Source organism: Haliotis cracherodii, unplaced genomic scaffold (genome assembly GCF_022045235.1).
Source record: "Haliotis cracherodii isolate W230 unplaced genomic scaffold, xgHalCrac1.p SCAF_23, whole genome shotgun sequence".
Classification (NCBI taxonomy): domain Eukaryota; kingdom Metazoa; phylum Mollusca; class Gastropoda; order Lepetellida; family Haliotidae; genus Haliotis; species Haliotis cracherodii.
In genome coordinates, this window is record NW_027266279.1 from 11,818,819 (window position 1) to 11,841,896 (window position 23,078).

The window sequence follows — 23,078 nt, forward strand, 5'->3', positions numbered from 1 at the left end:
GACGACACAGTGGAATAATTATAGGTCTTTCAAATAAATCCCCATCTCCTGGATGATTAAACAGTGCCAGTACACTTAACATCTCTGTATGTTAAGCTGAAGATAAGACTTGTATGGTTAAGTGATAAGCCAACGTGTAACACCAGGTTCAAATGTAATTGATTGAAATGTTGCACCCATCAATAACCACAATTCTCATGACGTTCAGTAATTTGAAGGAGTTAGTGAGTGAATGGGCTTCAACACCTTGGTTATGTCATAGCTATATCGCTTTATTCTGTAGCATCAGCAATATTACATTATATAACTGTAATCTGTATAGTCAGCAATATTACAGTATATAACAGCAACCAGTTTAGTCAGCAATATTACAGTATATAACAGCAACCTGTATAGTCAGCAATATTAAAGTTAAATCACAGCAACCTGTACAGTCAGCAATATTACAGTATATAACAGCAACCTGCATTGTCAGCAATATTAAAGTTATATCACTGCAACCAGTTTAGTCAGCAATATTACATTATATAACTGCAATCTGTATAGTCAGCAATATTACAGTATATAACAGCAACCAGTTTAGTCAGCAATATTATAGTATATAACAGCAACCTGTATAGTCAGCAATATTAAAGTTAAATCACAGCAACCTGTACAGTCAGCAATATTACAGTATATAACAGCAACCTGCATTGTCAGCAATATTAAAGTTATATCACAGCAACCTGTACAGTCATTTTGGCCATCTAATCTCCATTTAGTTATTTGTTAAGAATGGACTACAGGAATCTCCTGAAATTTCACATCTTGGCCACATTACATGCCAGCATCACCTTTCATCAGTTATTTGAAGCTCATTAGCTCGTCATGCCGAAGACCCGGGTTCGATTCCCGACATGGGTACAATGTGTGAAGCCCATTTCTGGTGTCCCCCGCCGTGATATTGCTGGAATATTGCTAAAAGCGGCGTAAAACCAAACTCATTCACTCACTCACTATTTGAAGCTCGATTCCCACAGATATCACGGTGATCAGTGTGAGTTGTGGGCAAGGTGCTGACCCAGAGCTCCAGATAAGCTTTTGGTGTTCTGGGCATTTTACGCATGCATTTTAAAATCATTGGGTATCAGTAATTCTATCTGGGTATTCAAATTTCCGTTACCCACTAGTTTTTACACATGTGGGTATTTAAGTTAAATATCTAAAAACACTATTCATCTAGTCCCTCCAAACTGATGTTGTGTGGGTTCGAGAGCTTTATAGGACTCACAAATACCACGGTACTTCCTCAAGAAAGTGTGATGGCAAATGATCATGATGTAACTGTCATCGTGGAGTTTGGCAAGGTTGACGGAATGTCTGTTTATAATTTCAAAATAAGTTGCTGATTTGCTAATCAATACGCAGGGTTACTTCACAATATTTTGATGATACGCACAAGTTTGATTTTTGTAGCGTATCTGTAATGTTCGTTGTGTATTTGATACGCTTGGATTTTATTTTACTGCGTATTTCTGCATTTCTGATGCGTATTTTACGCAGATACGCAGCTTATCTGGAGCTCTGTGACCTGACTCTGCGTCCTGGCATCGTGAGCCAGTGTTGACTTGTTACATTTGGCGTTTTAGCTTGAATTGAGTGGTGAGTTGAGCTGGCATGGTGGGCTTGGAGCCCTCATCAAGAGACAGCCTATTTGTCCAGAGGTGTTACTCCTCGACTGTAAATACCAACTCGGGGAATCTTTAACACACTAAAGCAGAGTTAATCCTTGTCAATCAGAACATGTATTTACCTTGAGCAAAGCATCAACAGATGTGATTGTTTAGTTTTTTGTCAAAAACAATTTGCCCCTCTCCACGAACGATTGCAGGAGCATTATATAGGAATGTGAGGACTGACTTAGACAGACATCCTACTTTTGAAAATCTTGAACAGCTTTTTGACAAAAACTGAAACATGGCCTTCTTGAAAGAAAAACTGTTATAATGACTTTGTTTTATTATTTATTAATATGTATTGTAAAATACATCTTACAGTAAAATATGTCAAAAGGTAGAAATACTTCTACATTATTGTTGTCTTTATGAGAAAGTTTTTCGTTCATTGAACATTGCTTCACTTATTGAAAGGTGTGGGTGAAAAAATCTGAAAGTGAGCTTCAGAACCTGCACTAATATTAACACACACTTGCATAATACTCTTTGATCACATGATTATTCTGAAAGCCAATCAGATCAATTCCAGTGAGCGAAGAGATCCGATTTGTCTCGTAACACAAAGTCTCCCACAGATGTCCTTGCAGGGTATTAACATTGGTTAGGGAGCTTGCATCAAGGAAGCTTGGTTCTCTGAAGGAACAAATCTGCTTGTCATTGTGACTAATATTGCCTGGAGGAACGATTACAGGGATATTTTTACAAGGTTTAAGCTGAAAATGAGGACAGTTGGCCCGTTGAACCGTTTTCATGGCCATTGATAAATGACTGCTGGCTACTTGTTATTTCAGTTTCAGATTTTAATAATAGAGTAAATATCTGATTCATGTTTCTTATGTCATGAATGTAATTGATAATTGATTGAAATAATAACGTTACACTTTAAAAAAATCTGTACCCACGATTTGATATAATCTCGAAATTAATCCTGATGATACACTTGGCCCTGTAAGGTCTGGTTGGTTTGTTTGTTTGTTGTTTTACGCCGCACTCAGCAATATTCCACCTATACAACGGCGGTCTGTAAATAATCGAGTCTGGACCAGACAATCCAGTGATTGATATCATGAGCATCGTCCACGCAATTGGGATCGATGACATGCATCAACCAAGTCTGCAGGCCTGACCACCCGATCCCGTTAGTTGCCTCTTACGGCAAGCATGGTCGCCTTGGTCCTGTAAGGTCTGGTATAACAGGGTTCACTGTACACTGACAGTATAACAAATCAGGATATATGTACAATTATTGTGACTATTTATATGATGTACCGTTTTCGACGTAATAAGTGCCCAGGGCGCTCTCAAAATTAGAAATAGGGGGCTCTTATTAGAATATTATTTTAGTGAAAACAAACGAGTTAAAAGATAAATTTTGTGGTTTATGCTGACAGCCTGAAATGTTTATGTACAGCAGATATATTTTTCCAGAATTGAATTGCCCATAATTAGGTGTGCATTTAACACATGTGTGCGTATTATATGCGAATAAATAAGTCTTGTGTACATTGATCACTCGGAGGGGTGCTAATTAGGATTGTTCACTGGCCAATATATTAGCAAATATCGCTGTGGGCGCTCATTAGAGCGGGGCGCTTATTACGTCGAATATGGTATATCCTATGATATAAAACTTTTAATTGTTTTTCTTGCTTAGTGAAACTTTTTTTTCTAAAATAAACTATATAAAAGTATATTTCTGAAACATTATGAACAGAAAAAGCTGACAAAATAAACAATCTCAAATTCTATTGAAAAACAACAGCAATTGCAGAATTGTTTGTTGTTGATATCAGTCCCAATGACTTAACTAGAATCCTGGGTTTGAAACTGAGCACTGAACCTTTAAGAAATAAAATCTCTGATTTAGAAGTTGGAAGGACATGACAAAAAATAGGTTGCTATCCATAAACGTTTCACGTCTTCATGAACCTTAGATAAATCAACAAAATGTTTTTGTATCAAATTCTATTGAAATTTGCAATAAAAAAACTAACCATCGTTCTTTCTTTCCAAACTTATACAAGATAAAACATGATTTCTATTTTGATAACACATTACAAAGCCCAAAAAACATTTCTCCAGAGATCCCATTAATTTGACACATTTAGTGCACTCACATGCAATACAATCTAAGCTTTGTTGGTGTGAACTATACGCAACATAAACGTGAATCCAACATGTCCCTGGTGTCATGTGACTGGTTGTTGTAGGAGGTACTTGCAGTGATGGCATCACATATCTGCAGCTATCTCCCCATGAAGATGTAGACTTATCGCAGTATGTTTCAAGTGAGAGGAATTCACTTCCAAACTGCAAGTGGAGTTGTTGATGTTCAAAGGTCTGTCAGCAGTTTCTTTAGCATCAAAGCCATTTAAAGATTACAGATTTCCTGATTCATCCGACTGCCCTACAACTTGGAGTGGATGTTTTTGAGTTATTTCCTTATGCTTGTGCTCACAGAGTGAAGTCTGGGATACTGCATAAACATTATTATATACTACTCAAAATATGTTAAGAATAATCAAATTTTCTAATGACCCAAGATTTCTATGTAAAGGGAAAAGTTGGTTTGGTTGGTTTGTTGTTTAACGCCGCACTCAGCAATATTCCAGCTATATGATGGCGGTCTGTAAATAATCGAGTCTGGACCAGACAATCCAGTGATTAATATCATGACCATCGATTTACGATGGGATCGATGACATGCATCAACCAAGTCAGCGAGTCTGACCACCCGATCCTGTTAGTTGCCTTTTACGACAAGCAAGGGGAAAGGGCACGTCAATAGTTAGGGTGATAACTATTACCCTATTCGATGAATAAGCGCCCCCGGCGATATTTGCTAATATATTGGCTAGTGAACTGATTTCCTGTAAACGAACGGGTGATAAGAAACTTGGTCAGTACAAATTTGAGATAAAAAATCACCAGACATGTTGATTTACCGTTTAAATTGTATTTTTTGTTCTGCTAGGCATTGTTTTACATCCAGGGATTAAGATTACCTTGTGTATTTTCTTGTAAACTAAGCCAGAAACAGCAATCAGCTGTACACACGCTTTCTTGGAATCTACCGGTGATTCGGTTAAAACTTACCCAATGATGAAACTTTACAGGATTTAGATGCAAGGATCAGGAATTTTTTTATCTGAAACTATTTTTTTATCAGGAATAATATATTGCAATATTTTGTTATTTTAGTTACTTTAATGATGCTGAGTTCGATACCCTAAGTGGTACAATGTGCGAAGACCGTTCATGGTGTCCCATGTAGTTATATGTTTGGGATATTGCTAAAAGGGTCGTAAATAATACTCATCCCCAAGTTTGAACCTGGGACAGACAAACCCTGCATGACAGCACAAGCTTCATCCCACATCAGGGGCGGTCGGGTAGCCTAATGGTTAAAGCGTTCGCTCGTCACGCCGAAGACCCGGGTTCGATTCCCGACATGGGTACAATGTGTGAAGCCCATTTCTGGTGTCCCCCGCCATGATATTGCTCGAATATTGCTAAAAGCGGCGTAAAACCATACTCACTCACTCACTCATCCCATATTTTTTTCAAACAAAGCATAACATCAACACCCCATGTCTTCAGCAACCCATTCTTGTTGTAAAAGATTACTAACGGAATCAGTTGGTCAGACTCGTCTGTCATTGTATCCCAATAGTCTACATCAATGCCCCTGATGTCAATCAAGAGATTGTTTGGTCCAGACTTAATTATTTACAGATGACCAATCATATAGCTGTAATATTACTGAGTGTTAAGCACAAAACAAACAAAAAAGCATTAATAATTATTTCAATTATTCCGCCTCCGTGGTCAAGTGGTAGAGCATCCGCCCGGAGAGTAGAAGGTCCGGGGTTCGATCCCCAGCTGCGTCATACCAAAAGACGTTAAAAGATGGCATTTGTTGTTACCCTGTCTGGTGCTTGGCATTAAGGGGCTAAAACTGGTCGGTATACTGTATACTGTATAGTCAGTATACTGTGTCTGAGTGTTTGTATTCATGTTAAACTGCGGCATGGTATCTCAGTGAGCTAGCACTATAAATCGGCATCAGTCCGGACTAGTACAAGCAGCCACACACACACACACACACACACACACACACACACGTGCATGCACGTCGCTATATGAGTGCAATAATCTTGGATGTGACCTTAAACCCCATTTCACCTCACCTCACCTCACCTCAATTATTCAACTCGAAGCGGTAAAACTATCAATCCATTTTTCATGAAAGTTGTAAGTTGTTAAAAAAATGTGCTGCCTAAGCATATAGAAATATTGAGCCTTTGGTAGTGCCGAGCTGAAGCCACACCAGCTGGAGTCGGATCCATATGGCGTTTACATTAATACTGTAATTCAAAAACTTGTAAGATAACTGGGAAGCCATGTCAGTCTGAGGGAAAGTGCATACATCAAAATTGTCACTTTAAAGGGATTGTGGTGGGATATATAGCTACCAGGCTGAGATACTTGATACTAATTGGTTAATTGAAGCTTTGATGAGGACTACCCTAGATAGGAGGTATCGCTTCAGTGATAAGGTATAATATTCAGTTTTGGTGTTTATGGTTCGAAAATGATATAAGGGACCACCAATGGTTCCACCTATTCAAAAAGATAGCCGTGATCATTTTTTTTAAAAAGATGTATTTGCTATATAGATAAATTCACAAATTCAAAAATCTGGCAGACTTTCAAAACCGATGGCTCGTTTATTCAAACAGGGTGTTGCTGTTTAACTTTGTGGTCATAAATTCCACTTAGATTCTGATTTCTTAAATGATAGGAGATTAGTTCGAGGTGGAATGAATTACAAAACTTGTCTAGTCTCCCACCTTTTATGATGTCATGTTTCTTTTTATTCACACTTGTGAAGGTTATTGAAGACGAGTGTTAGAAATTTATAATTTACTGAATGTGATGAAATGGTTTGGCAGCTCAAATCGTGTTCTATGACCAAGTTGACTGCCATCTACAACCCTTCCCATTTCATAAGAGTTAGGGGCGGTGGGATGGGCAAGTTGTTGAAGCGTTCGCTTGTTATGCCGTAGAGGCCCAGGTTCATTCCCCACTTGTGCAATTAAGTCTCTCAGTCCCTAAATCAGATTATTTTCCCTTCCTCCTAACCCTGACTGTAATGCTTTAGCCCTCAATAAAGCAAGTCTAGATTTTTACCAGGTTCAGGTTGTCAATCTCCCATCATATTGGGGCTCCTTTTCAATTTATATGTAGTTGCTTAAGTCTAGAGTACAATGTGTGAAGACCATTTCTGGTGTCCCCTGGGGCGGTCGGGTAGCCTAGTGGTTAAAGCGTTCGCTCATCACGCCGAAGACCCGGGTTCGATTCCCGACATGGGTACAATGTGTGAAGCCCATTTCTGGTGTCCCCTGCCGTGATATTGCTGGAATATTGCTAAAAGCGGCGCAAAACCAAACTCACTCACTCACTATTGTGTCCCCTGCCGTGTCATTGATGGAATATTGCTAAAAATGGTGAAAAACCATACTTACTCATAACCATAAAACTCTGTGAAGATTCTGGATTAGATTGTTGGTTTAGGGGCAACTTAATGGATCCAGTGGTCAGACTTTGTGAAGGTTGGTTGTCTGCCATCGTACCCCGTGGGAGTGGATCATAATGCTCATGAGGGGGCACGGGTGGCTGTAGCAGAGTTGTGTCCCTTGGCCACGCCAGAAACCTATGATTGTGGGTTCGAATCCCGGTTCGCCCCGACTATGTTTCTTGGTTTGTCAGCACCATACCCATGCTCGTGGGTTTTACCGAAGTGGTAAACGTCTGAGACCTGTATCACTTCGGGCTTTTCCTCTCACATTAAGCTGACTCGCCGTGATATAACTGGAATACTGTTAAAAGCGGTGTTAAACCCAACTCACTCACTCACTAATCGCATGATATGAATCACTGGTTTGCCTGGCCCAGATTTGTATTATTTGTGGATGACCATCTAATATAGCCGGAATATAGCTCAGTGCAGTATTACACAACAACCATAACAGTTCCAGGACATGTATCTGATGTCAGACAATAAAATTACCGTATTCAACGTAATAAGTGCCCACGGCAATATTTGCTAATATATTGGCTAGTGAATAATCCCAATTAGCACCCCTTCCGAATGATCAATATACAAAAGACTTATTTATTCGTGTATAATACGTGTGTTTTATGCATCCTCAATTATGGGAAATTAAATTCTGGAAAAATATATTTGTCGTATATAAACATTTCAGGCTCTCAGCATAAACCACAAAATTTATGATCTTTCAACTCTGTTCTTTTTCACCAAAATAATATTCTAATAAGAGCCCCCTATTCCTAATTTTGAGAGCTCTGCGCGCTTATTATGTCAAATACGGTCAAATTTCTTTTGACATACAGCAATTATACTTCCATTTACATCTCCATTTCAAAAGCTCCAAGAATGGCCGCTCACTTGCTGATTTAACCTTGAGCAATATTCACTCATTCACTTAAACTCTCGTTACTACTGGGATTCAGGGCCCACTTGCTCAAAACGATCTTAACGCTAAGACTATTGTGAGCCTATGTTAAAGTATGGGAGTTACGATCATCTTAGCGCTGAAATCGCTTTGTGCAAGTGGGCCCTGATTACTAATAGGTCAAAAACACACTTGCACAAAACGATTTTAGTGCAAAGACTATCGTAAGCCTATGTTAAAGTATGGGAGTTACGATCATCGTAGCGCTAAGATCGCTTTGTGCAAGTGGGCCCTGATCACTAATAGGTCAAAAACATAGTGTGTCGAGCATCAATTGTACACCGCCACTCAGTGTAACCTCTGACAAGCAGTCTCATTAGTCTGACTGTTTGCACATTTACACAAGTCAAAGAGGGTGTCCTATGAAGCTTGTAATTGCTTACAAATGTCAGTTTTGAATAACAGTCAAATAGCAGCTGGGCCTAGTTGATGTCAGTTACAATCTTAATCTGTCCACAACTTACAGCAGCTGATCCCCTGCAGTGGAGGGTAGGGGTATGGTTGAAGGGAGACAACTCTGTATCAAACAATAGCTTGACAGAGGTGGGTCAATTATCATCCAAAATCCAGGTAGTATAAGTAATACTTAGATTTCCAATGGCCGTTCTTTAGACTGATCACTGCTGGTACAGTATTAGTACTGTGACACTTTATTTGTAGTATAAGTACAGATACTGTAAGATCTGTGAAGATCCGGTTCAGAACAGGTCTTCAGCAACCCATGCTTGACGTAAGAGGCGACTATGCTTGTCGTAAAAGGCGACTAACAGGGTCAGGTGGTCAGGCTTGCTGAGTTCGTTGATCCATTTCATCGTATCCCAATTGCGTGGATCGATGCTCACGATGCTCATGATGTCAATCACTGGATTGTCTGGTCCAGACTTGGTAAATTATGTATATGAATACATTATATTTAATTAACATGAAATGCTGAAAGGTTGATAGTGGTATTAAACAACACAATCAGCCAGGTAATTCTAACCCCAATCCACAGGGGCCCATTCAAGTAAAATTCATACTCAGCAGCCATTCTCACCATACAATCCCCATTGTGACCATACAATTACCATTGTGACCACACAATCCACATTGTGACCATACAATTCCCAATGTGACCATACAACCCCCTTTAAGACCATTCAATTCCCATTGTGACCACACAATCCACACTATGACCATACAATCACCAATGAGACCACACAATCCCCATTGTGACCATACAATTTCCAATGTGACCACACAGTCCACACTGTGACCATACAATTCCCAATGTGACCACACAATCCACATTGTGACCATACAATTCCCAATGTGACCACACAATCCACATTGTGACCATACAAATCCCATTGTAACTATACAATTCCCAATGTGACCATACAACCCCCGTTGTGACCACACAATCCACATTGTGACCATACAATTCACAATGTGACCATACAACCCCCTTTAAGACCATTCAATTCCCATTGTGACCACACAATCCACACTGTGACCATACAATCACCAATGAGACCACACAATCCCCATTGTGACCATACAATTTCCAATGTGACCACACAGTCCACACTGTGACCATACAATTCCCAATGTGACCACACAATCTACATTGTGACCATACAATTCCCAATGTGACCACACAATCCACATTGTGACCATACAGAGGTCATATGCATCATTCGAAAATCAGTTTCCATGGTTACATATCTACTTTATTTACAAGGTACATCACCCTTGACTATTATCCTTCAAACATACTTATCCATTCCTGTGTAACAGCTGAATAACCAGATGTGACATTTGTAATATGAATGAATCATATGGAATAATGGCACTAGTTGTCATGGATACTAACTAATCTCCTGACATTTCATCATCCTTCTGAATGTATTGCAGAAATAAAAAACTTAAATATTATATAAACTTTCTGCTTGACCTCAACTCCAATGTTCAAATGAATAAATTATGAGACATTTGAAAAGAGTTGTCATGGTTACATGTCTACTAACCTTAAGTTCTGCAATTAATCCCTTGTTTTTCGTCATCAGGTTTAAGTTAATATCCTTTCTCCTTGCCACTGAAACACCAAGTGTGTATGGGAGACAGGTTTCGCGTCTCAAGGTGGAGGAGGTACGTTTGATGGTCTCTCCCCTGTCGTGTGTTTGTTATGTTGGTCTCAATTACCAGGTACAACGCGAAACTGGCGAGCCAGGGATCGCACCCTCGTAGGTTTCAGTAAAAACAAAGCTTGGCTCATGTTTAATCAAGTCTGGAGCCAGGCGAGTTAGTTTAACCCCCTTTCTTATCATCAGCCCCTAACATAACAAACAGCGGACAAGATAGAAAACATGGCAGATATCAGTTGAACCATTAATTGCTTACCTAATCCACAGAAGCATGTTTAAGGTAGCTGAAGTGGTGCTAGGTTCATCCTGGGAGGAAGCTTGTTCCAATTACAGCCTGTGTCAGGTTGTGAGAACCTCGGAGGCGATTATGTATCAAGAACATATTACAAGATAATGTGTACGCAATGGAAAAAGTAACTGTCCATGTTTTTACTTTCCTTAAAGTGATTTGTTTAGAAGCACCAACTCAAAACTCTCTTTTTCTGAGAAGATTGCACTGGTAGCAATGGAAAAAGTAACTGTCCATGTTTTTACTATCCTTAAAGTGATTTGTTTAGAAGCACCAACTCAAAACTCTCTTTTTCTGAGAAGATTGCACTGGTTTTTAATTAGGCTGAAGAAAGATTATGAATGAAACATCAAAGGGCATCAAAACGGCTTTATGTTTTTTAATAAACCTTCTGCCTAGATATTTCGGGTTCCTGTCCAGAGTTTGAAATATATAAGAATTGTCAGGCTGCCGGGACACACAGACTTTGGAAGCTGCAGGCCCTGACTAAACTCTTCAGGCCCTCATAGAGAAAAGACCCGTGAAGATTCCAGGGTAGAGTAGGTCTTCAGCAACCCATGCTTGCCGTAAAAGGTGACTATGCTAGTCGTAAAAGGTGATCGGGTGGTCAAACTCGCTGACTTGGTTGATGCATGTCATCGATCCCAATTGCTTGGATCGATGCTCATGATATCAATCACTGGATTGTCTGGTCCAGACTCGATTATTTACAGACCGCCGTCATATAGCTGGAATATTGCTGTGTGCGGCGTTAAACAACAAACCAACCAACCAACCAATCATATAGAAAAACAGCAGCTTATTGTGACAAATAAGTCGACATGTAAATTTACTGCAGGCCATAAGGACCAATACATATTGGAAACTACAGGCCTGCCATGAGATCTACCTGCCACGGGCCTTCGGGCAAGCGCTTATTTCGAACACTTTTTCTTGTCTGCATTCTCCATATATGTTACTCGACTTTTGATAATCAATTATGTCATTCTGTTTAAAGCTCTCAACGCTACTGTCGAGCCAGTTCGACAGAGTTTGTCACTAGCGGTGTTGCTACTGTCGAACCAGTTTTTACAGGCGAATGGCATAAGGACACCCACAAACAAAATAAATATCTATTTACCAAGAAGGCTTTGCGTAACATTAAAATTATGTATGACATGAATAAATGCTCATCTTGCTCAATATTAAAACTTTCAGTCATTTATTTACCTCAAAAAGAAAATATCGCGAGTTTAAAAAGTTCCTAGCATGAAATGCAAACCACCTTGAATCACGCAATTCAGGCAAGTTCAAGAAAATTTACAAATTTTGTGTTCGCTTTGGTCTTAACCTTGGTATGATTGAAAACATCTGGATATTTTTATATGGTACTGTGTAGTTTTCTATCATGTATGAATGTGCAAAATATTTCTTCAATTGGCCCTTGTTTAATGAGGCACCGACTGTTTGAAATCACCCACCCTCTTTAGAGCGCCTTATGCTCAAATTAATCCAGCATGTAGGGGTAAGAAGTGTGAAATAATTCAGCAGGCTAAAGGTTAATTAAACACTTTGCATATGAAAATAAGTTTTGTGTATCATAGAAAGATAAAACATCCCTACCAAAAGTGGAGGGGAATAGTACATTATTTCAGACTTTTTATGTCATTTCTTCCTAAAAAAGGTGACATACCTGTATTTTGAATTGTGCTGTCCTGTTATCCACGTCCCATGCTTTCAACACACATGTACAGACTTCCTGTTCTTAGTAAGGATCTGGTACACTCACCTTATTAGTCACAACTGATGCATTTCCCAGTGTACATTTCACATAATTTAGCATGCAGTTTTACAGTGTACATTTCACACCTTTTGGCGTACATTTCACATGTCACAATGTATATATCACATCGTTTGGCGTACATTTCACCTGTGTAGATTTCACATTATTTGGCATGCATGTGACTTCAGCGGTCCGTTCACCCGTTTTGCTGTACACATCATTCACACTTCAATATGGACAAGTTATCCAGATACTAGCTTGCCTGCTCATCACAAACATGATGCTGACAGACTCACACTTTGAGTCACATATCAGACAGTTTGGCGTACATTTCCCAGTAGGTGTAATCCATGTGTGCAGATTTCGGGTGATTCAGACCAGACCTGGAGGTGTTTTGTATGTAAACATAGGTATATATTCTCCCAGGATATCTTGCATTGATAACCATGGCATTATGATATTAACTTTGTATAAATGGGAATATCAACTTTCAGTATATAAGGATAACCTTTTTAGAATATTAAGAACCTTTAAAAATTGGCCATCTTTTGGTGCATTTACCGATGAGGCCATTAATTGTTCTAAAAAACATTCTTAAAATAATATAATATAAATTCAAAATCAATTTCTGAATGTAAGAGAAGGTCCAAGGTTTCTGAAATGTATTCTCCTGTGTCCCTAAATGCTATATTGCTTCCAATATGCATGGAAGAGCCATCTATTAAATTCCATATTTCAGCAACCAGGGAATTTTCCATACTTACAGCTTACAGTAATACCCTACCGGTATTTTTCCGTGTGTGTAAACATTGATGTGTACATTGTTCCAAATCAATGTCCCAAAAAGAGAAATTCTGTTCAAATGAAATGTCGATCATACTCCACTGTGCAGAAAATTATAGGTAACTCATTGCCTGAATAAAAAATTGAAAAAAAATAAAACTTGTTCAACCAATTACTCTCTTGGAATGTGCTTGTATTGTCCTGCGAAGGAGAACAGAGAGATTAATTGGGGATGGATTTTAAAAAATGATTGCAGTACTCCAGCAAATTTATTAACTGGTATTCCTGTGAGGTGAGGATACCAACATACACTTTAGTCACTGGCATCAGCCTGTTAGGGGGGGGGAGCATGGTCCTGATGGAGTGAGTGAGTTTGATTTTACGCCGCTTTTAGCAATATTCCAGCAATATCACAGCAGGGGACACCAGAAATGGGCTTCACACATTGTACCCATGTCGGGGATCAAACCAAGGTCTTCAGCATGACGAGCGAACGCTTTAACCACTAGGCTACCTGACCACCCCATTGTCCTGATGGGACAGACGTGGCGTGTAACACTGTAATATTGCAATTACTTGATTCCATTTTCATCATTACCACAGGAACAGTTGAGAAGTTACATTTACCAATTTTCTGAGAGTTCATTATCAATATTGCCAGCTTTGCAGACAAATGATTCATTGTTGCACATGCACATGTGTTGTTCTATGAATAAAAATCACTGCTTAAAAGCCAAGGGACGTTTGTCATACAAACCGAATAATCATCTTCCTGCATTTCATTATTTCTGTATTTGTCTGGGAAAAAAGAAGTACCAAATTAGGAATAATAGAAAATATTGATATACATGTTTGACATCAAACCCTGTTTGGATTGTTGCTCATACTATCAACCACTCTTTGCCTGTCCCAGGCTTGATTATTTATAGCCTCAATATTGCTGCCTCTGCTTGAAAGAATATTTGCTCCATTTTATTATCAGCAAATTTGCAGATTTGTCAACCGGGCTGATACTGAAAGAGATTGACAGGTATGAAATGGATCTTGTGATTTCTGTTATAGGAGAATGATATGGGGTTGTGTCGTGATGAAAAATCTATATTCTCCTAGGATGCTTTGTATTGTCAATATGGAAGATTCCTTGTCAAGATCACGTGACTACGCTCTGGACTACAAGCTCTTGTTAACCATTGCGACAAATGTGTTTCTTATTGAAGGAGTTAGTAGGAAAATAGCGTCGTGTTTCTTGTTCAAACATTTTGAATTATTTATTAAATAAAGTTAGAAAGTGAAATCTGAAGAATAACCCACACATTTATTGTTTTTTTCAAGGTTGAAGTTTTTAAATGAAAATTCCACAAATTTAATTACAGAACATGTACTTAACACACGCTCTGTAAATCTGCAATATGCGACCAAGCGACAAGATGTGAAACAAATGTGCATTTGTCTGCAGCATGCTAATCACACCTGTAATCTGCAGCACAAACACCTGTAATCTCAGCAGCAAGAATGATGTTGATACAAGGTCGGCATGACCTAACAGCCCTGATTATCTATGCTGCAGTGCAGAAGCCTTCACTATGTTCATGGTGACGTTGCAATTTTTTGCAAACAGTTGCGTTGAGATGCCCTGCAACATTCCATGATGCATGTGCACAAGTTGTCATGTCAAAATCTGCATGTGCATGAGACTACATGTGCATGCACTGTCGCATTTAGCTGCCAGTTACAGTTGGAAATGAGACTTTAATTTTGATAAATGTGATATTGAGGGCAAAGTCTGGTGCGAATAAATTGCAGAATGGTATGCATTACGCTGAAAGGCATTTTACAACTGAAATTGATGCAGTTTGACCAACATTTAGTTCTCTAATGATGTCAGAATCTACAGCAGGTATCTGAAAATGATGAGCAGATATGGGATACTGGGCATAAAGATATAATTAAGTGAACAAGATTCCCATTTATTCAATAATATTGTGGATATATTTATAAAATAATGATATCATTACCAAGTAATCAGTTTTCAGCAGATAAAACTCTGAAACTATGAGAACATATTTAACTTTTTAGGAACATTCAGAGGAATGAGATATAAGACAATAAATGGAAGAAAGGATTGATTATGGAGATTTTCTTCAAGGACATGTGTATAATCACAACAGGCTTCCTGTGAGAGATTGCATTTTACCACAGGAGAGGAATATTCATACACTCTGCGGGGGCAGATTTGTCTGTATGTCTTGACTCCCACAGATGGGGAAGATCCCTTTAGACTGTGTGTCTTGACTCCCACAGATGGGGAAGATCCCTTTAGACTGTGTGTCTTGACTCCCACAGGTGGGGAAGATCCCTGCAGACTGTGTGTCTTGACTCCCACAGGTGGGGAAGATCCCTGTAGACTGTATGTCTTGACTCCCACAGGTGGGGAAGATCCCCGTAGACTGTGTGTCTTGACTGCCAAAAGAATGGGAAGATCACTGTAGACTGTGTGTCTTGACTCCCACAGATGGGGAAGATCACTGTAGACTGTGTGTCTTGACTCTCACAGGTGGGGAAGATCACTGTAGACTGTGTGTCTTGACTCTCACAGATGGGGAAGATCACTGTAGACTGTGTGTCTTGACTACCACAGATGGGGAAGATCACTGTAGACTGTGTGTCTTGACTACCACAGATGGGGAAGATCACTGTAGACTGTGTGTCTTGACTCCCACAGATGGGGAAGATCCCTTTAGACTGTGTGTCTTGACTACCACAGATGGGGAAGATCACTGTAGACTGTGTGTCTTGACTCCCACAGATGGGGAAGATCCCTTTAGACTGTGTCTTGACTACCACAGATGGGGAAGATCACTGTAGACTGTGTGTCTTGACTCCCACAGATGGGGAAGATCCCTTTAGACTGTGTGTCTTGACTACCACAGATGGGGAAGATCACTGTAGACTGTGTGTCTTGACTCCCACAGATGGGGAAGATCCCTTTAGACTGTGTGTCTTGACTACCACAGATGGGGAAGATCACTGTAGACTGTGTGTCTTGACTCCCACAGATGGGGAAGATCCCTTTAGGCTGTGTCTTGACTACCACAGATGGGGAAGATCACTGTAGACTGTGTGTCTTGATTATATTATTTTACCAGAATTGGTGAGGATACATTTCCCATGCCTGGGTGAGTCTCCTAATGTTCAAGACTCCATTCCACTCAGCAGGGGAAGATCTTCCCTATTCTGTGAAAGGTAGTCGGTAATTGAGACAGTAGCACCCTGGCTACAGCAGCCCGTGGACAGGTCCGGAATGCCAGGAATGTGTGAACACATCTTATTGTTCTTGCTCACTCTTCATGCCAGTTTCATGTTGTTCATTTCACAATCATGTTGATTTCGTAGGGTTTGTTGCTCTACTGAGATTATCGAGTAACGTTTCTTGGTATTATTGCGTATCTAAACTTGCACTGTGTAGTTACTTCTGGACAGAACAGAAATACAAAATCGTGGTTGTCAACAACCTTGCATACCGTATTCGATGTAATAAGCGCCCACGTTGACATTTGCTAAGATATTGGCTAGTGAACAATCCCAATTAGCCCCCCTTCCGATTGATCAACGTACAAAAGACTTATTTATTCGCATATAATACGCACTCATGTGTTATATGCAACTTAATTATGGGCAATTGAATCATGGAAAAATATATCTGTCGTACTGAATATTTCAGCATAAATAACGATTAACTTTAACTTTGTTTTTTTCCACCAAAATAATATTCTAATAAAAGCCCCCTATTTCTAATTTTGAGAGCGCCCTGGGTGCTTCTTACATGGAATAAGGAATATTGTGCATAGTTGTGAGTGCAGTGGACTAAATGCTACACTCAGATGTATGTTTCAGCAAACTTGCGTCAGTGAAGATAACCCAATGCTAGCATACACTTTTACGATTCCATTGCATCCAAGGAAAGAGGAAGGCGAAGATGTGAGTGAGACAGATATTGTCTACCATCCCTATCATTTCATCAGCCTGAGCCAAAAATGTTTGAGTATGCGAGACAGAACTTGTCTCTTGGAATCACTTCCAGTAGATTAATGTGTTAACACATGGGTTCTTAGCTGAGTTTACCAGACCAAAATCAAATATGACTTGCCCTGTTACAGACATTATTGCATGGAGATATATGGTATATGGTATTCTAGTTATATCATGGCATTTCAACAGAAACAGCCCGAAGTGTTGAACGTGAACTTTGGTGAAACACACAAGCAGGTGTACGTGCAGACAAACTGAGGATCATAATTAGGGTGGATTCAATCCTACAGTCAGAGGATCCTGGAATAACCAAGGGAAACAACTGTGCACTTTGATTTTAACTTTTGGGTCCTGTTATGGCTAAAGGAGGCAATTCCACACAGCAGTTTGATCTTCAGAACATGGTACCCCCTGTGGACTTTATGATATATGTTGCAGATTGATAGACAACATTTACCATTCAAATCTTTTAGCTGTTGATGTCAAACTCCTCATCACTGTTCACTCTCAGTGGTATAGCAGTGGTATAGGTGGCAGTCTGACAGTGTGAGGAGTTGCTGACAGCACAGCTCACATTATAGTATTTAAACACTCTGATAGGAGTCAGGGCTCTGAACATGTTAAATATGGCTTATGCTTTTGTTGTTGTTGGCGCTGATGGTGTCTACAGCAACAGTCTGCAACATCTACATGTACTGCTGAAGGTTGTAAGATGTGTGCCAACTGATAAACAACATGCTGAAGCTAGGGATGGAATTACATTTTGCAGACTTTTCTCCCTTAAGTAATAAAACGTGTTTACATTATTACTGCTGAAACATACAATTTGTTCTCCTTTAACCTCTGTTTCTGATGCTGTGCCAACTGTTGCTCTTTTCTTTTTTCTTCCTAAATATCCTATGGGGTTAGTGGAGACATAATTCAGATGTAGAAGTCTCCACCGTAGGACAAGTATTGCTACCATTAATATCGGAGTTGCACACATTTGTGGACTTATTCAACCCTGAACATAACATTTGATGACTTGAGATCTCCATCACCCCTATTTCTTATTGACTGTCTTTGTTATTCCCTGTGGGGACTTCGGGTTATGATAGATACCCAGCAATCTATGCTGGCTGTGAGAGGAAATTTAATGGATTGGGTGATTGGTTTAATGTGTGTGATCATGATTATGAACTGGATCACAGCTATAACAAGCATCTCCTTACTTGACTTTCCCCAACCTTTCACTATCCCAGAGCTCCAGATAAGCTGCGTATCTGCGTAAAATACGCATCAGAAATGCAGAAATACGCAGTAAAATAAAATCCAAGCATGTCAAATTACAAAGAACATTACACATACGCTACAAAAATAAAACTTGTGTGTATCATCAAAATATTGTGAAGTAACCCTGCGTATTCGATTAGTAAATCAGCAACTTATTTTGAAATTATAAACAGCATTCCGTCAACCTTGCTAAACTCCACGATGACAGTTACATCACGATCATTTGCCATCACACTTTCTTGTGGAAGTATCGTGGTATTTTCGAGTCCTATAAAGCTCTCGAACCCACACGACACCAGTTTGCAGGGACTCGATGAATAGTGTTTATAAATATTTAAATTAAATACCCACATGTGTAAAAACTAGTGGGTAACAGAAATTTGAATACCCAGATAGAATTACTGATACCCAATGTATCTTCTTTGACTTTCCCCTTGTTTGACCATCTCCACCTTTGACTATCCCAGTCCTCAACTATCCACATCTTTGAATATCCACATCCCTGACTATCTCCACCTTTGACTATCCCAGTCCTCAACTATCCACATCTTTGAATATCCACATCCCTGACTATCTCCATCTTTGACTATCCCATTCCTCAACTATCCACATCCCTGACTATCTCCATCTTTGACTATCCCAGTCCTCAACTATCCACATCTTTGAATATCCACATCCCTGACTATCTCCATCTTTGACTATCCCAGTCCTCAACTATCCACATCTTTGAATATCCACATCCCTGACTATCTCCACCTTTGACTATCCCATTCCTCAACTATCCACATCTTTGAATATCCACATCCCTGACTATCTCCACCTTTGACTATCCCATTCCTCAACTATCCACATCTTTGAATATCTACATCCCTGACTATCTCCATCTTTGACTATCCCATTCCTCAACTATCCACATCCCTGACTACCTCCATCTTTGACTATCCCAGTCCTCAACTATCCACATCCCTGACTATCTCCATCTTTGACTATCCCAGTCCTCAACTATCTACATCCCTGACTATCTCCATCTTTGACTATCCCAGTCCTCAACTATCCACATCTTTGAATATCTACATCCCTGACTATCTCCATCTTTGACTATCCCATTCCTCAACTATCTACATCCCTGACTACCTCCATCTTTGACTATCCCAGTCCTCAACTATCCACATCCCTGACTATCTCCATCTTTGACTATCCCAGTCCTCAACTATCTACATCCATGACTCGCCCCATCCTTGGCTATGTTATAAAAACAGTTATCAGATGAGCACATACAAATGACATAAAAACTGGAAGCTTATTGCACTTATCTTTGAAGAAGACATTTATTGATCAAAGGAACAAAAAATCCACCACTTCAGAGCTTAAATAATAGAATTCGCTTCTGCATGTTAAGTATGACATTACTGTATCTGTAAAGCCACATCCATGTTAAGAACACATCGCAACACCATAGCATGGCGATTTAAATTCTTCCTGACCTTTGACCTGTAATTAGCATGGAATCTCAATCACCACCACTTTAATAATGCTATTCCCTACATAAATACTTGCCCCTTCAAACCCATTAACTATCACATGAGTATTTTACACTGTGCGCTTGTCTGGTCTTCCTCGCTCTCACCACTCCTCCACATGATGACCTTGACCTTAGGTCAGTGCTTGCTGGGAAATTAAGATGGTCTGTAAGTGACCACCGAGGTATTCCTGATTTATTGATGTCCGGAGCAGGACAAATAGTTTTATATTTGGACATTGTGATTGCTGTTGGACAGTATCCAAATTTGTATCCTGGGGATATTGGAAAAAGATTTGTTTCAAGTGCCGATTCTTGACATCGCAGGGGTGTTTGATTGCTATTTCTTGGTCAAAACAATTTAACTGAGTGCATGCTCTAGAGGGGGGTCACCTGTACAGACTGAAACACTGTCAGGGGCAGGATGTGGGCTCTTACCCTCCCTAGTCGGTGGGGTGAATGGGCGGGGGGGTGGGGGGTGGGGGTGTGTGTTGTTGTTAGAGTGGGATGTGCTGTGGGTGGGGTGAGTTGGAATGGGGGTGGTGTTAGTAGATATGCTTCTGTTTTTTAAGATACAACTTGATATATTGTCATGGGGAATATGGTGGGGGTGGATTAGGTTGGGTATGTGCGAGGGATATTGTTTTGGGGGATGTCTGCTTCAGTCTCTAAACTCAACACAACTTCATCAACATTCAGTGCCATGATATACAGAATTCATGTGTGATGTGAGAGAGTGAATAGTGTCCAATGCCATGGTCAGCAATAATCCATCTACATGTTGGCGTCCTGTGAAGATCCGGGGTAGAATAGGTCTTCAGCAACCCATGCTGCTGCAAAAGGCAACAGCTTGTCTTAAGAGGCGACTGACGGTATCGGGTTGTGAGGCTCGCTGACTTGGTTGATGCATGTCATCGATCCCAATTCGTCTGAACGATGCTCATGATATTAATCACTGGATTGTCTGGTCCAGACCCGATTATTTACAGACCACTTTCATATTGCTGGAATATTGCTGAGTGCGGCATTAAACAACAAGCCAACAACAACCAACCAACATGATGGCAGTTTGTTGGGGTGGTGGTGGTTTGTTGTTTAACGCCGCACTCAGCAATATTCCAGCTATATGACGGCGGTCTGTAAATAATCGTGTCTGGACCAGACAATCCAGTGATTAATGTCATGAGCATCAGTCCACGCATTTGGGATCGATGACATGCATAAACCAAGTCAGCGAGCCTGACCACCCGATCCCGTTAGTCGCCTTTTACGACAAGCATCGTCGCCTTTTACAGCAAGCATGGGTTGCTGAAGACCTATTCTACCCCGGAATCTTCACGGGTCTGGCAGTTTGTAAACAATCAGACATTGCAGCCACTCAGTTAGTCAGCTCTAACTAGCATTGGTTGAAGGGGAACTATTCCAACACTGAATCCCTGCTTGAACAAATACTAGATGTAAACTGTAAGATTCTGCAGAAGAATTTGATGTTTCAGTTAGGTGTACTAGTCCAGTATACGTTTATTGTTGGCTGATCCAATAATTCAAATCAATATTCCATATTTCTGTTTAACCAAAGCAGAGTGTGTCTGAGAGCATATATTTAATCATACATTCATATATTCACAATCATGAATTTCTACACATATTCAACAAAATCTCAACATGTAATTCAATCTGTGCAATCTTCCGATGCATTTTCAAAGTTGACAGAACTGTTTTTATTCTACTTTTATACACCTTCCGATACTGGTGGAACATGGCCAATTCTATAATCAGCAAATGAAAGGGCATTTTGATCAGCCAGACAGGAGACGTCATGAACATGTTATACCAACGCACAGGCGATAACCCAACAGAGAGAGGGTCATGTTTCGCTCTTGTTCTATCATTTTAAGCCCAAATAAAATGATAAAATGTCTACCAACTTGGCCGACCCGATCAGAGCTGTTATGGCATTTCTGTCTGCATTGTGGGGTGTTTGGTTAACAAGTGTGTATATGGTGTATATTAGAGTGTTTACGCAAGGATTGTAGAACCATGGTAAGATATTTCAGGGGTTAAATTCCATTGGATTTTATTTATTAGCCTTTAAAGATGGGTTCAGTCATATTCAGGAAGAAACATGATTTGAAAATTGTGCATAATGAATGTAAGTCTAAGAATGGCAATTGTCAATTTGTGAAACTACTCTGAGAGATAAGCTGCATCTGATCATGGTCATGTTTGATATGATTGTCTGGTCCAGACTCCATTATTTATAGACTGCCATCATATAGCTGGAATATTGATGAGTGCTAATAATGATATCTAGTTTGCCTGCAAACAACATCACCACCCCCACCAAATCCCCCACCCCCATACTCAAGATGACATTTGTTTTCTTCTGAGGACATAATCCAGATACTACCATCCCTTGTTTTTGAGGGCAGCCACTGAGTATTCTGTATTGGTAACTGTTATGGTCAAAATGCTTAAATCCATTTCCTATCCTTGTGGTTATGGAGGTATAAAATCTGGTTTATATTACATCCACAAATTGTCTATTGCACATGACAACATATTATACAATAATAAATAATTGTAATGGTTAGGATATTTATATTAATTTCCTGGATTTGAATGTTATGCTTCACTTTTGATCATGTGCCAATTTTATAACATTTTATGAAGTATCAGATCGAGAGCCAATAATCTCTCATTTCTGTGGCTGATCAATGTTAAACCTTCACTGGCCCTGATTGCTTACTGGTAAAGTTTTGTCTCACGTTTATATCTTTCACTCACCACTCCCCTATAAAAAAAACTTTCCCCAAAAAAATCATATTTTTTTGATAATATTTATATATATTTTTTCATTTGTAGCTGTAATTGATATAAATTGCGTCTGACCTTGACCTTTGCTGATACGTTCCAAGTAACATTACCTGCATGTGAGAGTCAATATTCATCATCCAATGGAGGTAAAAGCTCTCTGATAAATGCCTTATCCCGCCCTGATAGGAGGCATATATGTATATATCTACTTCAGTATTTGACAACTG

At 39.6% G+C, this 23,078-nt stretch overlaps 2 protein-coding genes across 3 annotated transcripts in view; one reads left to right on the forward strand and one right to left on the reverse strand.

Moving 5' to 3' along the window:
• Positions 1 to 23,078, forward strand: part of LOC139472013 (ATP-dependent translocase ABCB1-like) — a 161,448-nt gene that overhangs the window by 73,600 nt on the left and 64,770 nt on the right. The window lies entirely within an intron of this gene.
• LOC139472014 (uncharacterized) overlaps positions 1 to 23,078 on the reverse strand; it is an 84,196-nt gene that overhangs the window by 24,298 nt on the left and 36,820 nt on the right. Inside the window, exon 2 of one of the 2 annotated variants that reach the window (XM_071254524.1) lies at positions 10,264 to 10,331. The exons of the other annotated variant lie outside the window; for it this stretch is intronic. The gene's annotated coding sequence lies outside the window, so the exon portion shown is untranslated. The remainder of the gene's footprint in view (positions 1 to 10,263; positions 10,332 to 23,078) is intronic. 2 annotated transcript variants of the gene reach the window in all.